We start from the raw sequence: 12,898 nt of genomic DNA, 5'->3' as shown, positions 1-12,898 counted from the left end.
ATAAAAGATGGGAATAATATCATCAACCAACCAGCTATGATTGCCACTTGCAGACCACCACACCTAACATCTACAGAGTGCACAACCCTTCCCAGGGCTCATGGAATACAGACCAAGATGGAACATGTGATGGACCCTGAAACCAGTCTTAACACATTTTGAAGGATTAAAATAGTAAATATTATATTCTCTAGCCACATTTAAATTAAATTAAAAATAAATGTCAGCAATTATAAAATTATCTAGAAATTATGTAGAAACTCTCCAAATATTTGGAGACTTTGTAGCAGACATTAAATAAGAAATAGGTTGAAGAAAAAAACTCCTCCAGAAAAATTAAAAAATATTTTCAACTGAGTGTTGAGAAGACAGATATCAACATTTATGGGATACAGATATGGTGGTCCTTAAAAAAACCCAATACCTTTAAATGGTTACATTTCAATAGAAGAAGAGAGTACAAAACTAATTACCTAAGCTTCCAACATAAAAATCTACAAAAAAGACAGCAAGATTTACCCCCCAAATATTAATGAAACAAAAAACAAATTACAGAACACATCAACAGAGCCCAACTAAGATTTTTTAAAAATAATAATGAACTTTTAAGAATAGTGAGAGAAAACAATTAAAAACAAGAGGATGAAATTAGAAAGATAACTACAGCTTTTTCAGATATTGAAAGGATAACAAAGGTATATTTTGAATATTATGTCAAAACAATTTGACAACTTAGATAAATTGACCATATTTCTTTAAAAAGTAATTTACCTAAATATTAGAAATCCTGAATAGTTATATCATTTTAAAAACTGAATTTATAATTAAACACCTACTTATAAGGAGACCTCCAGGCTCAGATGGCTTGACTGGTGAATTCTATCACACATTTAAAGAGTAAATAATATCAGCCATATACAAACTCTTTCAGAAAACCCAGGATAAGAAAATGCTTCCCAATTTCCATTGTGAAGCCAGAATTACCTTAAAAGCAAAAGCTAATAGAAATCATACAAGAAAAGAAATTATAAACCAATATTTCTCATGAATATAAACATGAAAATCCTCATCAAATATTAGCAAACTGAATTCAACATTATGACCAAGTGGAGTTTATCTCAGGAATGCAACATGTGTTCAACATTCAAAACTCAATATAATTTATACATTAAGAAAAAAACCTATGATAAGCTTATCAGAGAAAATAATAAAGGCACTGGACAAAATTCAACACTCATTCATTATAAAAACAATCAACCAAGAAAAAAAAAGAAAGAAATTTCCTCAATCTAATAAAGGACATCCACAATAAAACCTATGGCCATTATTATATTTAATCATCCATTTTGAATGTTTTCCATGTGTGAATGTGAGCAAGGCTCTGAATCTTTTTATTCCACATTGTGTTAGAGGTCCCTAATGAATGAAATGAAGTATTTAAAAATAAAAAAGTAATAAAGATTGAAAGAAAGAATTAAACTTGTCTTTATTTGATGCCAATACAAGTTTTTTCTTTAAAAACTCCTAAGGAATATGCAAAGCAATTACTAGAATTAATAAATGAATTAACCCAGGTGATAGGACATAAGGTCAATATGCTAAAACCAATTTCATTACTATACACTAGCAAGAAGCAATTGGAAAATAAATTTTAAAGTACGTATAATAACATCTAAAAACAGAAAATATTTTGTAGTACATTTTTTAAATTGTGTGTTAGAACTTTGTATTAAAAAATTCACAGAGAAAATCAATTTAACATGTAGAGAGATGTACTATGTTCATAGATTAGAGATTTAATGTTATTAAGATGTTAGGTCTCTCCCAGTGGACCTGTGGACTCAATACCACCCAACAAGTAGAGGCTGACAGATTGCTTCAACTACTCATAAGGAAATTCAAAGCAATATACTCAATAAATTCAAAGCTAATACATTTTTTTTAATCAAAAGGACCTACACTACCTGATTTCAAGACTTATATAAAGATGTTTATATCTCATATAAAGATATTTAATTAAGGCACTAATGGCATTGGCATACAAATCTATCTTTAAAGCTATGTAACAGAACAGATATTAGACAAATACACTTGATAGTTGATGGAATTTTGACAAATACTGAAAAAGAAAGTTATCTTTTCTAGGATATTTTTGTTTGCTCTGAGGTTGAGGACAGTCCTCAACAAATGATAATGGAAAGGTTAGGTATCTGTATGGAAGAAAGAAACCTTGACTTCTAACTCTGGATACATCACAAAATTACCTGGAACCAAAACCCAAAAACAACCCAAATGTCATTAACAGGTGAACAGAGAAACAAACTTTTGAAGAGCCATACAATGTGACACTACTTAGCAAGAAAAATGAACAGCTTCCTAATGTACATAATCACATGAATAGATTTCAAAAACATAGTATTGAGTGAAAGAAGACAGACACATGAGACTATATGGCACTATATGATTCCATGTATAGGAAGTCCTTAAGCAAAATGGAAGTGATTTTCTGACACTGGGGGGTGTGAAGGGTTGGTTTGGCAATGTCAACCTAAAAAACAAACAGAGTCAGGCTCTCCAAAAGAAAAGACATTTATCTGGGAATAGGGCAGTGCAGTGGGAATACACATGTCATACTAAACTATGTGTGTATTCAGGGAGGTAAGGGAAAACTAAGGATTTTAAAGGGAAAATGAGAAGAATTTCATAATTGCTTTTAAATAATTATCTTTGACTATAAAGATCAATAGCAAGGATGATACCAGTCAGAGGATGGACGGGGCAGTTGCTGGGCAGATGTCCTGAAAGATTTTTTGTAGGGTTGTGACAGCCTTTGTGCAAACTTTTGGGTTTTGTAGACTTTTTTGTTATCAGGCATACAAGCATGAGAAGTCTCAGAGCCTTTCTCAGCTCTATTTGTCAGCAGTTTCTTAACACTAGTGACTCCCTTTTGATTCTGACAACTTTCATAGCAGTCAGACAGGATATTGACTGAAATAGACAACAGGAAAGTTACTGAGGGGTAACAATGTATATTTTGATTGATGTCTTGGTTACAAATGTATATATTTGTCAAAATTCATCCAAGCATATAAAGTCTGTACATTTTATTGTAGGTAAACTATTCCTCAGTAAAGTTGATTAAAAATTACATAAGCATCTTCTAGATCTTTAGACGATCACCTTGCTGAGGGTCATCGTGTGATTTTATTTCTCACAGTTCAAATGTTTATTATAATGCTGATACTGGATTTGGTACAATTTTAATAGTCACAGATTCAATAAGAAACAGCAGAGAGTCTTCATAAATAACAGCTATAGTTATGTTAAGTAGAGGCCAATGACTTTATGGGAAGCCATCCTAATGAAGCATTGAAATAATCTAAATACAGAAAAATTTTGGAGAATCCAGGCCTTGCCAGGCAGGAATCCTCTGATAATGCTGAGCTCAGAACTCAGAGTAATTGGGAACATTGGCCTCCCAAGCTGAGCAGCCATGGGGCTTCGGGAATACTCTCTGCTCTGCCCTGGTAAGCTAATGTAGCTCATTTCCATTTCATTGGCTTTGTAGTTTATATTATATCTGATCTGTAAGTTTATTTTTATAGTTGTCTAAAAGCTATAAGCCTAACAGTTTGTAGTGTTTCATGTTTGCATATATATTTAAGTAAAATTACAATAGAAAGAATTTAAGTCAACATTGGGGGTCTGTGAGAATATTTTCTACTTTAAAGAGATCAATACATTATTCAAGGCTGGAAAATGCTGAGTATTTCCAAATGGTGTTATAATTGGAAAAGATCCAGAAATCTTGATTGGATGCTGGGGCTGCCAAAAAAAAAATGGAGCAGAGCTGGCAGCGTTGGCTCTTTGCACAATTCAGAACCAGTTCTGCATCTGAGCGCATACAGGCAGATTTGCTGGGATGGCATGAAAGGAATTCTTGTGCAGAATAAGCGGTGGCTTAATTTCTAAGAGAGCACTTTTGAGAATACTGAAAATAGGACTAAAAACCATTTATAGTCTAATTATTATGGTAGGATTTTGATATCTGCAGATATGTTGTCAGGCCACCATTTGAATTGTGATATAGCTGATTCAATTAATGAACCATTTTATTTGTCAGGGCTTCTGAAATTCCAAGTGACAGAAGACTTCAATTCAAATAAGCTTGGGGGGCAGGGTGTGGGGGAAGATGTGAATTTGCTCTGGTGATTACAAAGAGAACCAGTTAGAAACTTCTTTGAGCCTGCAAGGACCTCGTACTTCACATCGCATTATCAGGAGCTGATTTGTCTTCTTTTCTTGCTTCAGTTTTCTTCTGTGCTGTCTCCATTTCAGGTAGAACCTACCTACAACTTGTGGTGACCCTAGCAGGTGAAGCCTTAATTTTTACAAGATTCAAGTCTAGTAGGAAAAAGAAAAGACATATTTTATTTTCATACGGTTCAAGATTAACCCAGCCCTTGCAGGCTCAATGGGATTGATCACAGGAGCGTCCTTGAACATCCAACATGACCAAAGGATGACAATGCTGATCAGGCAGGGTCCGCTGCTGCAGCCAGCAGCTCCAACTGAGAATCAGGTGTGTTGAGACTGGGGCAGGAGTTGGTTCTCTAGAGGAAAACAGGTCAGTGTGTGTTATCAGAAGAAAGAGAATGGATATTGGGTGGCGAACATTTATATATCTGTTGTCAAATAGATACCAATATCTATCTTTCAGTGCACAATCTCCAACAAAATAGGTATTAGCATAAAAATAAATCTATGCTGAATTAACAGCAACAATATCTTTGAGGCACATGGCAGAAATATGATTTGAATGTAAGTATAGAAGGTGGCTTTGAAACTATTTGAAACATTTTACTCAAAGGATACTCGTGAACTTTTGGTTTCTGATCCAGCACATAAGGAGCGAAGAAGTCTTCTCAACACCCTTACAAGTCAAAAGTTGAGCGAACTGAAAAAGCGACGAACAGCTCTTCTTAGATCTGTCAGGGAAGTGAGATCACAGGCCAAACCACTGCCTCTAAATTAGACAGACAAGTGAATGACGATTTATCAAAGCAGAAATCCATGGAGGAGCAACCTCCATGGATCCAGTGCCAGGGTAGAAACACCTGAACTGTAATTGACAAAGTGCTGGGGGTTCATGGTGGATAAGTCTGGAGGTAAAAACTCTGGCTAGACCCAGTCACCAGGCACGGGGGGAAAGGGGCACACTTTTGTGAGTTTTGCCTCCTAGAGATCAAACAGGATCCTGCTTCCAGCGAGGGGAGGAGAAAAGGAACTATTTTGAAATACACCAGAGCATTCTCTTCTTACCAAGGCCTGCCTTCAGAAGAAACTAGTTAACCAGAGACTCGCTTGCCACAGTTTTCTTGGAGTCTAACTACCTTGGGTGAGGGAAATATCCAACTCCAGCCCACTCCAGCCATCCTGTGCTACCTAAAGGGGGATAAAAAATTGAGGAGTACTTGATGAAGTTTACAGTCCAGAGGCACAGGCTTGCCTATGTACTGAGACCTACTCTCAGGACTATAGCGTGTTTCCTCTCCCCACACCTTACCACTACAGCACTAACGGCCAATTGACACAGTTCCTTTCATGCATTAAATCATGCCCTGCTGTCAAGAAAAAATTACAAGGCACACTGAAAGGCAAGCAAAACAAAACAAAACAAAAAAAGTTTGAAGAGACAGAACAGACATCAGAACCAGATATGGAAGGGATGTTGGAATTATCATACCAGAAATTTAAAACAACTATAATTAATATGCAAAGGGGACTAATGGATAAAGTAAATGCCATGCGAGAATAGTTGAGCATTGTAAGCAGAGAAATAGAAATTCTAAGAAATTCTGGTTAACCAAAAAGAAACACTAGTGAAGAAAACCACTGTTAGAGAAATGCAGAACTCCTTTGATGAGCCTATTATTATTAAATAGTAGACTAGACATAGCTGAAAAAAGAATCCCTGAGTTTGAGGATATCTCAGAAGAAACTTCCAAAATTAAAAAGCAAAGAGAAAAATGACTGAAAACAATAGAATGGAATTGAGAAAATTATCTGAGACAACTACAAAAGGAGCAATATATGTGCAATGGAAATTCCCGAAGGAGAAGAAAGAGAAAAAGGAATGGGAGAAATATTTGAAACAATAATGACTGAGAATTTCCTCAAGTTAATGTCAGAAATCAAACCACAGATCAAGGAAACTCAGAGAACCCCAAGCAGGGACTGGTTATTTAATTTGCTGGAAGACAGAATGTCAATTATTAGAATAATAGACCAAACTGAATAATGTGATGTAAATAATGAAGTTAAAGGCTAACGACTAGGTACATAATACCAACTTCACAGAAATAAAATAGAGAAGACCTCTCCATTCTCAAATTCCATGCATTCCTGAGCATCTCTTCACTGGCCAGTGGTGGAAACCAGGTGATGAATTCCTCAACAGCCCCTCAAAGGATTGCTTTCTTGAATATCGCAAGGGAGTAGGGAATAATTAGGATGCATAAGGTATGAGAAAAGCAATATAATAAGAATTCTTGGCCCAGAACCACAGAAAAATTTCAGGTTTATTTATGCTTGGTGCTGAAAGGAAGGAGTTTCTTTCAACAGCTGGAGACAAAACGTAGCTAGCATGTTCCTGAGTGAGGGGGTGAAGTGGTACCTGGGAAAGCCCAGCAAATGCAGAGAAGTTCGGAGGCCTGTGCTCACTCAGTGCCCTAGGGCTCAGTGTATTTGCAGAACTGTTTTACATGATTAAGTACAGTCCTAGTGGGTTGGTGGTGAGGAGGTGGGGAGCTTAGGGGGAGGGGTGAGGGAGTGGAGGGGGTCGGTAATGGGAGATGTAGGAAAAAGAACTTTGTGTCATGTCGTTTTGTGATTCTTTGTTATTTCATCTGGTAAACATTCATTGTGCCCCAGCTGCCTGCTATAGATGCTACATGTTCTAGATGCTAGAAATAAAGAAGTGAGACAGAGTAGGGGTGGTCACTGTCATTGTCCTTGTCCTGTAAGTCCTAGATATCTATATGTTCTCATGTTTAGATCCCATGAAGAAGTTGTTTGGAATAAGGACTTACCGCCTTGTCATAATGAGCCCAGGATTCTTCTGAAGCACACACCCACTGTCCCAGCCCACATATGAGGCCCATTGTCAGGGTTTTAAGTAGTGTCAGGGAGAAGTCAGGTTCTTGACCATCTGTTTACAGACTGAATCCCTTGTACCACCCATCCTCAGGTTCTGCCATTGTCCTGTATAGCTAGTGATACTTGGGAAAGAATTGAGGAACCCCAGAGAATTTCGAAGTCCCCTTGGCACATCAGGGAATGAATGTTCTAGAGCTCAACCAGCTTGGGACCAAGGAGATAAGTCATCCAGGCAGACCCATTTTCCTGACTCTCCACCAAAGATGCATGTGCCCCTGTGATATTATGAAATACGTATTTAGTCTTCAACTCTGCTTCCTGGCATATATCTGCTAAAATCTTTAGAGTCTCCAAAGTAATGTCTTTTTGTATTTTAATAAGTCCATCATGATTTAACCTACATGCCTGCCTAACGAAGCCTCCATAAAAACCCAAAAGGATAGCATTTGAAGAGCTTCAGGATAGCTGAATGTGCAGTGGTTCCTATGAGGGTGGGGCACCTGGAGAGGCCATGGAAGTTCCATGCCTTTTCCCCCACACCTTGCCTTAAGGATCTCTTCATCTGTATCCTTTGTAATATCCTTTATAATAAACTGGTAAACAAAGTGTTTCCCTGAGTTCTGTGAGCCACTCTAGTAAATTAATCAAACCCAAGGAAGGGGCTTATGGGGTCCCCAATGTATAGCCAGTCATTCAGAAGCCCAGGTAAAACAACCTGGGCCTTGAGATTGGCATCAGAAGTGGAGGCAGTCTTGGGGACTGAGCTCCCAACGTGTGGGATCTGAGGCTATCTCCAAATAGATGGAGTTGGAATTGAACTGAAAGACACCCAGTTGGTGTCTACTGCAGAATTGACTGCTTGCTTTACGGTTAAGGGTAATCCCCAAACATTTGGCCACAGAAGTTTTCTGTGTTGATCGTCATGGTGTGAAAACAAATTAAAAATAGAGTTTGTTTTTTTCTCTTAGCCGCTCACTCATTATGAGCCCACCTGGAAACACCCTCCCCTTCCTGCACTGCTTTCTGCTGTGCTCAGCCAAGCAAAGCATCCCCTACATAGACTACAGGGTATAAATAACACTCCATCTCTTGTAGTATCACAGCCAGATCCAGTGTCTGGCTCCTGGGAAGACCATGGGCCAGAGAAGTCAGGAGAAAACACATCCCAAGTCAGAAGGGCTCCAGAGTGGATTTCAGGTTCCCTTTATTGACTCCAGGGAAAAATCCTGCCCAAAGAAGGCCACATGGCATGCAGCACTAGCCAGAGATTTCCTCCTTTGGAACTCTTCAAAGGTAAGAGGAAACACCTTTACAAATGCAACCTGAAGCTTCTTACCTCTGCTTTATGGACCTAGATCCTTTCCCACTATTGCACAGTGCTATGCCATCTGCAATTTCAACCATTCTAAACCAACTGCTTATTGTACTTCTTAGAGTAGTAAACTTTGATAGGCCTTTGTTTCACAATAATTGTTTCTGAAACTTCTTTGGTCCCTATCTGTGGGGCCTGTGATACCAGTACAGTGGATGACTTAATAGTCTACAAAAAATGGATCCCTGGAAACCTCTTTTCAAGGAGTAAGATGTTGCCACTGATTTCAGAAGAATATCTGTGAGTCATCCATTTGATTATCTGAACAGATGCTGCTGACTTCTGGCATCATAGCAGAAGGGATGAGTCCCCAAGGTGTGTTGTAATCAGGCATCATGTGCGGCGGGTCAGCCCAGGGAACAGTAACTCTCAACCGCAGACATGTATCAAATGGGGAAGCAGTAATGGAGCTGTTGCCTTGCTGACTGGTAGCTTGTTCCAGGGCAGAACTTTAATTAGTGGCTCCCTTAACAGCCAGGCCTGCTCTGTGTACATCCATAAAAAGCCATCTGAACACCAAAGTGGCCTCTCCCACTCATTAATGGTCACCTTTCTGCTTGAACTACAACAATCCTGCTGACCCTTGATTTCAGGTGGAAGAGGCTTTTATTCCCTCTAACCCTCAAAGATGAAGGTTTCAAAGCATTTCCTTCACTGGCCCAAAGCCAGAATTCAAGTTAAATGGCTTTGCCATAGGTGTGAACTAAGTGAAGGAAAGCTCTTCTCCTTGGGCTCAGGTGATCTGCAGTCAGCGGGAGGAGTGAGTGCATGAGCAGGAGTGGGGAGCCCTTTGTGTTTTCTGTAGACACTGCTGCAGCTGCTGTGCCTGGAACACACAGTTCCCGGGACACCCTCCTTCCCCAGGGCAGCCACACTGTCTCCTCACCCATAAAGGTGAGGCGTGGCAGCATTCTGCCAGTTCTCTCTACGGCCACCTGTAAAGCTGGCTCGCCTGTGCATCACAAGCAGCTCTCCCCATACAACAAATATGCAAGGTTCCCTCGCTGGATCTGCGTTCCATTAAGGCCTTCTTGGTTTCCTGGTCAGGTCTGCAGTCATCCTAACTTCATTTATGTTTTATTCCACACAATCTCTTTACCACTTTCAAACCACAAACAGCTGGCACCCTCAGTTGCAGCAGATGACCTTGTCTCACCCTTCTGTGATCACACCTAAGCTCCTTACCTCTCTTCTATTTCACTTGCGAATGGATGCCCTGAGGTACCTCTCCTCCCAGGGCATGATCTCTTGTGTTTTCCTCCCAGGCAAATCTGCTCCTTGACTCTTCTTCCTCAGGGTATGGGATAATATGCATCAAGGGATCCTTTCTCAGCCATGCATGTGTTAATGTGCTCTCTCATTTGTTGGCAAACCTGAGTCCCTGTTAGAGGGGGTCCTGGCCTGAGGACATGAAGATGGAGCCAGCATCTCAGGACTGCTCCCGAGGCCCCCTACAACCAACCCACTCTGGTCCTTGTATGACCTGTTGCTTCTCTGCTGTGATGAATGTAAGTCCCAGTGCGTGAGGTTGTGCAGTTCTGGCTGGATAGAGAAGCTCGGGAGAGCCAGTTAATCCAGAATAGTAAGTCATTGACCCAAAACAGCCCACTTGGAGGAGATAGCAGTGGGGGTGTGGGACAGGACACTGGGGGTGCCGTCACAGGTGTCACTGTCAACCAGGCACTTGCCCTTATTAGCTGGATAACCTTAGTCAAGTCTCAACCTCTTTCAGGCATGGTTTCCCACGGGCAAAATGAAAAACAATAATGGTCACTAAGACTAGTAGTACTGTAAGAAATTAAATGAGATGGTTGTGACCTTGCCCAATATTGTATAAATAAGTGAATTTCTCCTAGTTTTGGCTTTCCTTCCTTCCTGCTTTCCCTCTTCCATCCTCCTTCTTTCCCTCCTTCCTTCCTTCCTTCTTCCCTTTCTTCAATCCTTCTTCTTTCCATTGTCCTTTTCTTCCTTCTTTTTCCCTTTCTTCTTCGTTCCTTCCCTCTCTCCCTTCTTCCCTTCCTTTCCTTCTTCCCTCTTCTTACTTTCTCCCTTCCTTCCTCTCTTCCTCAATTCTTCTCTTCCTCCTACGCTCTCTTCATTCCTTCCTTCTTTCCCTCTTTCCTTTCTTCTTCTCTTTCCTCGTTCTTTCCTTCCTTCCTTCCTATGCTTTTTCCCTTTCCTTCATCCTTCTTCTTTCCCTCTCCCGCCTCCATTCCCTCTCTACCTCTTTCCATCCCTCACTACCTTCTTCTCTTTCTTTACTTCCTTTCTTCATTCCTCCCTTCCCTCTTTCCTTCCTTCCTCTCTCCCTTCTTCCCTCCAGTGCTCTTCTTCTCTCCCTCCTTCGCTTTTCTTCTCTCCCTCCCTCTGAATCGCCTTCCCTTCCTTTCTCCCCTCCCTCGCTCCCTCCTTCTTTCCTTCCCTCTTTCTATTGCTACTTTCTTCCCTCCTTTTTCCCTTCCCTCCTCAATTGGTCCTATTGGCTCTAAGAATAGAAGGATAAATAAAGCATAGCCACTGCCCTTAAATAAGCAATCATTTCAGAGGTGAGTACAGACAATCCGGAGCTATGAAAAAGTTGACTGTTATAAGGGACATTAAAAAAACAAAAGTTGGCATTAAAAATAAGTTTAAGGGACATAAAAAAAAATTGACATAAAAAGTTGACTGTTACAAGAGACACAAACCACTCTCTGGGGAGAAAATAAAGGTAAGATTAATTCTACCAAAAGGGACAGGAAAGGTGACTGGCCTAGAATCCTGCCTGGAACCCACTTGCTCTGCATTGCTCAGGGTTGGTCCTGCGGCCAAGCTCAGATTGTCACACTGGCTACTAAATATGACTGTACCTCAGCAGATGGATTTAACTCTTGCGCACAGGAAGAAAATGGACCAACGAACTCAGTTAAAACAGGGCATGAAAGCAGAAATGTGCTATATTCCTAGAGTGCTTTGGACTTCCTATTCATTCAGAGATCCTCTCTTTTTCCTTTTAAACGTGAGAAAACAAAGAACCTGTAACACTGAGTGACTTGTTCAAAGTTGCAAAACTGGCCTCTGGTGGAACTTGGATTACACCCATGTCACCTCACTCCCTGACCAGAGATCTTTCTGCTGCTGCATTGCAAACTGTAGCCTGGAAAAAAGGAAAGGAGAGAAAAGGAAAGACAAAGGGAAAGGCAAAAGGGAAGGGGGAAAAAGAAGGGGAAGGGGAGAGAAAGAGAAGGGAAAGGGAAGGGAAGAGGAGAGGATGGGATAGGAGGGGGAGAGGAAGGGGAGGGGAGGGGGAGGGGAGGGCGAGGGGAGGGAAGGGAAGGGAAGGGAAAATGGGGGAAAGGGAAGAGAAGGGAAAGGAAAAGAAGGGAAAGAAAAGCAAGGGAAAGGAAAATAAGTGGAAAGGAAGAAAGGAAAGAGGGAGGGAGGGAATAAAGGAAACAAGAAAAGAAATGAGGGAGAGAAAGAGGAAAAGGAAAGGAGAGAGAGATGGAGGAGGGAGGCAGAAAGGGGAGAAGGAGGGCGAAGGGAAGGAAGGAAAGAAAGGAACAAAGAAGCAAGGAAAGAAGAAAAGTGAATTACAATTCATTGCACTGACAATAAATAAATTATATATTCCTTCAGTGCCTGCAAAATCCCCTATATTTTCTCAAATTACTCAGCTCATCGAGCTGCATGGGTAATGTTCTTCACAAAGAACAGCAATCCCTTGGAAACTGCTTTCCTCCCTCTTTCTATCAGGCCTATAACACTATCTCTGAGAACATCTAACAGAACGAAGCCATTTGGACACTTGGTCACTTAATTAATCCTCAGTTTTGTCAGGCCTCTTCTTGAAAACTTGGCTATCTCATATTCATGGCTCTCTACTGGAACCAGCTGGCTGGGACAAGGAGTTTCTGATTCAAAGAGACCAGTGATTGAGGTGGGATCAACAAAAAGACATCATTATTTCCTCACCTGAGCCCCCAATCAATTTTTCAGTTAGAATGGTGGACACATACACCGTTACTGTTTCTTCTTAGTAGTCACGTGTTTGGGGCTACCCCATTGTAACCACATGAGAGTACTGTTAGCAAAACAAAACAAACAGGGCATTTAATGACAAGAACAGAATTAGCTAAAAAAGTAAGTCAAAGAACAAAATTTGTAGCCTAACCCATGCTATAAAAACTTGATTTTATAGAACCGAGGCCCCATTTTGCACATTACATATGATCACGCCTCGAGGCGTGTTTTTATTTCGGTGGTATTGTGAAAGATGTGATATTTGGAACAGAGGCATCATAAAGACACGGAAGCCATAATTGATTACAGCAGTGATGAGAGGCAGGTGGGTAGGTAGGCTGCTGCAGTCATAGGCAAATGTGGCCT

Source organism: Chlorocebus sabaeus, chromosome 21, assembly GCF_047675955.1.
Source record: "Chlorocebus sabaeus isolate Y175 chromosome 21, mChlSab1.0.hap1, whole genome shotgun sequence".
Lineage (NCBI taxonomy): Eukaryota > Metazoa > Chordata > Mammalia > Primates > Cercopithecidae > Chlorocebus > Chlorocebus sabaeus.
Note: the sequence above shows the minus strand (reverse complement) of the source record.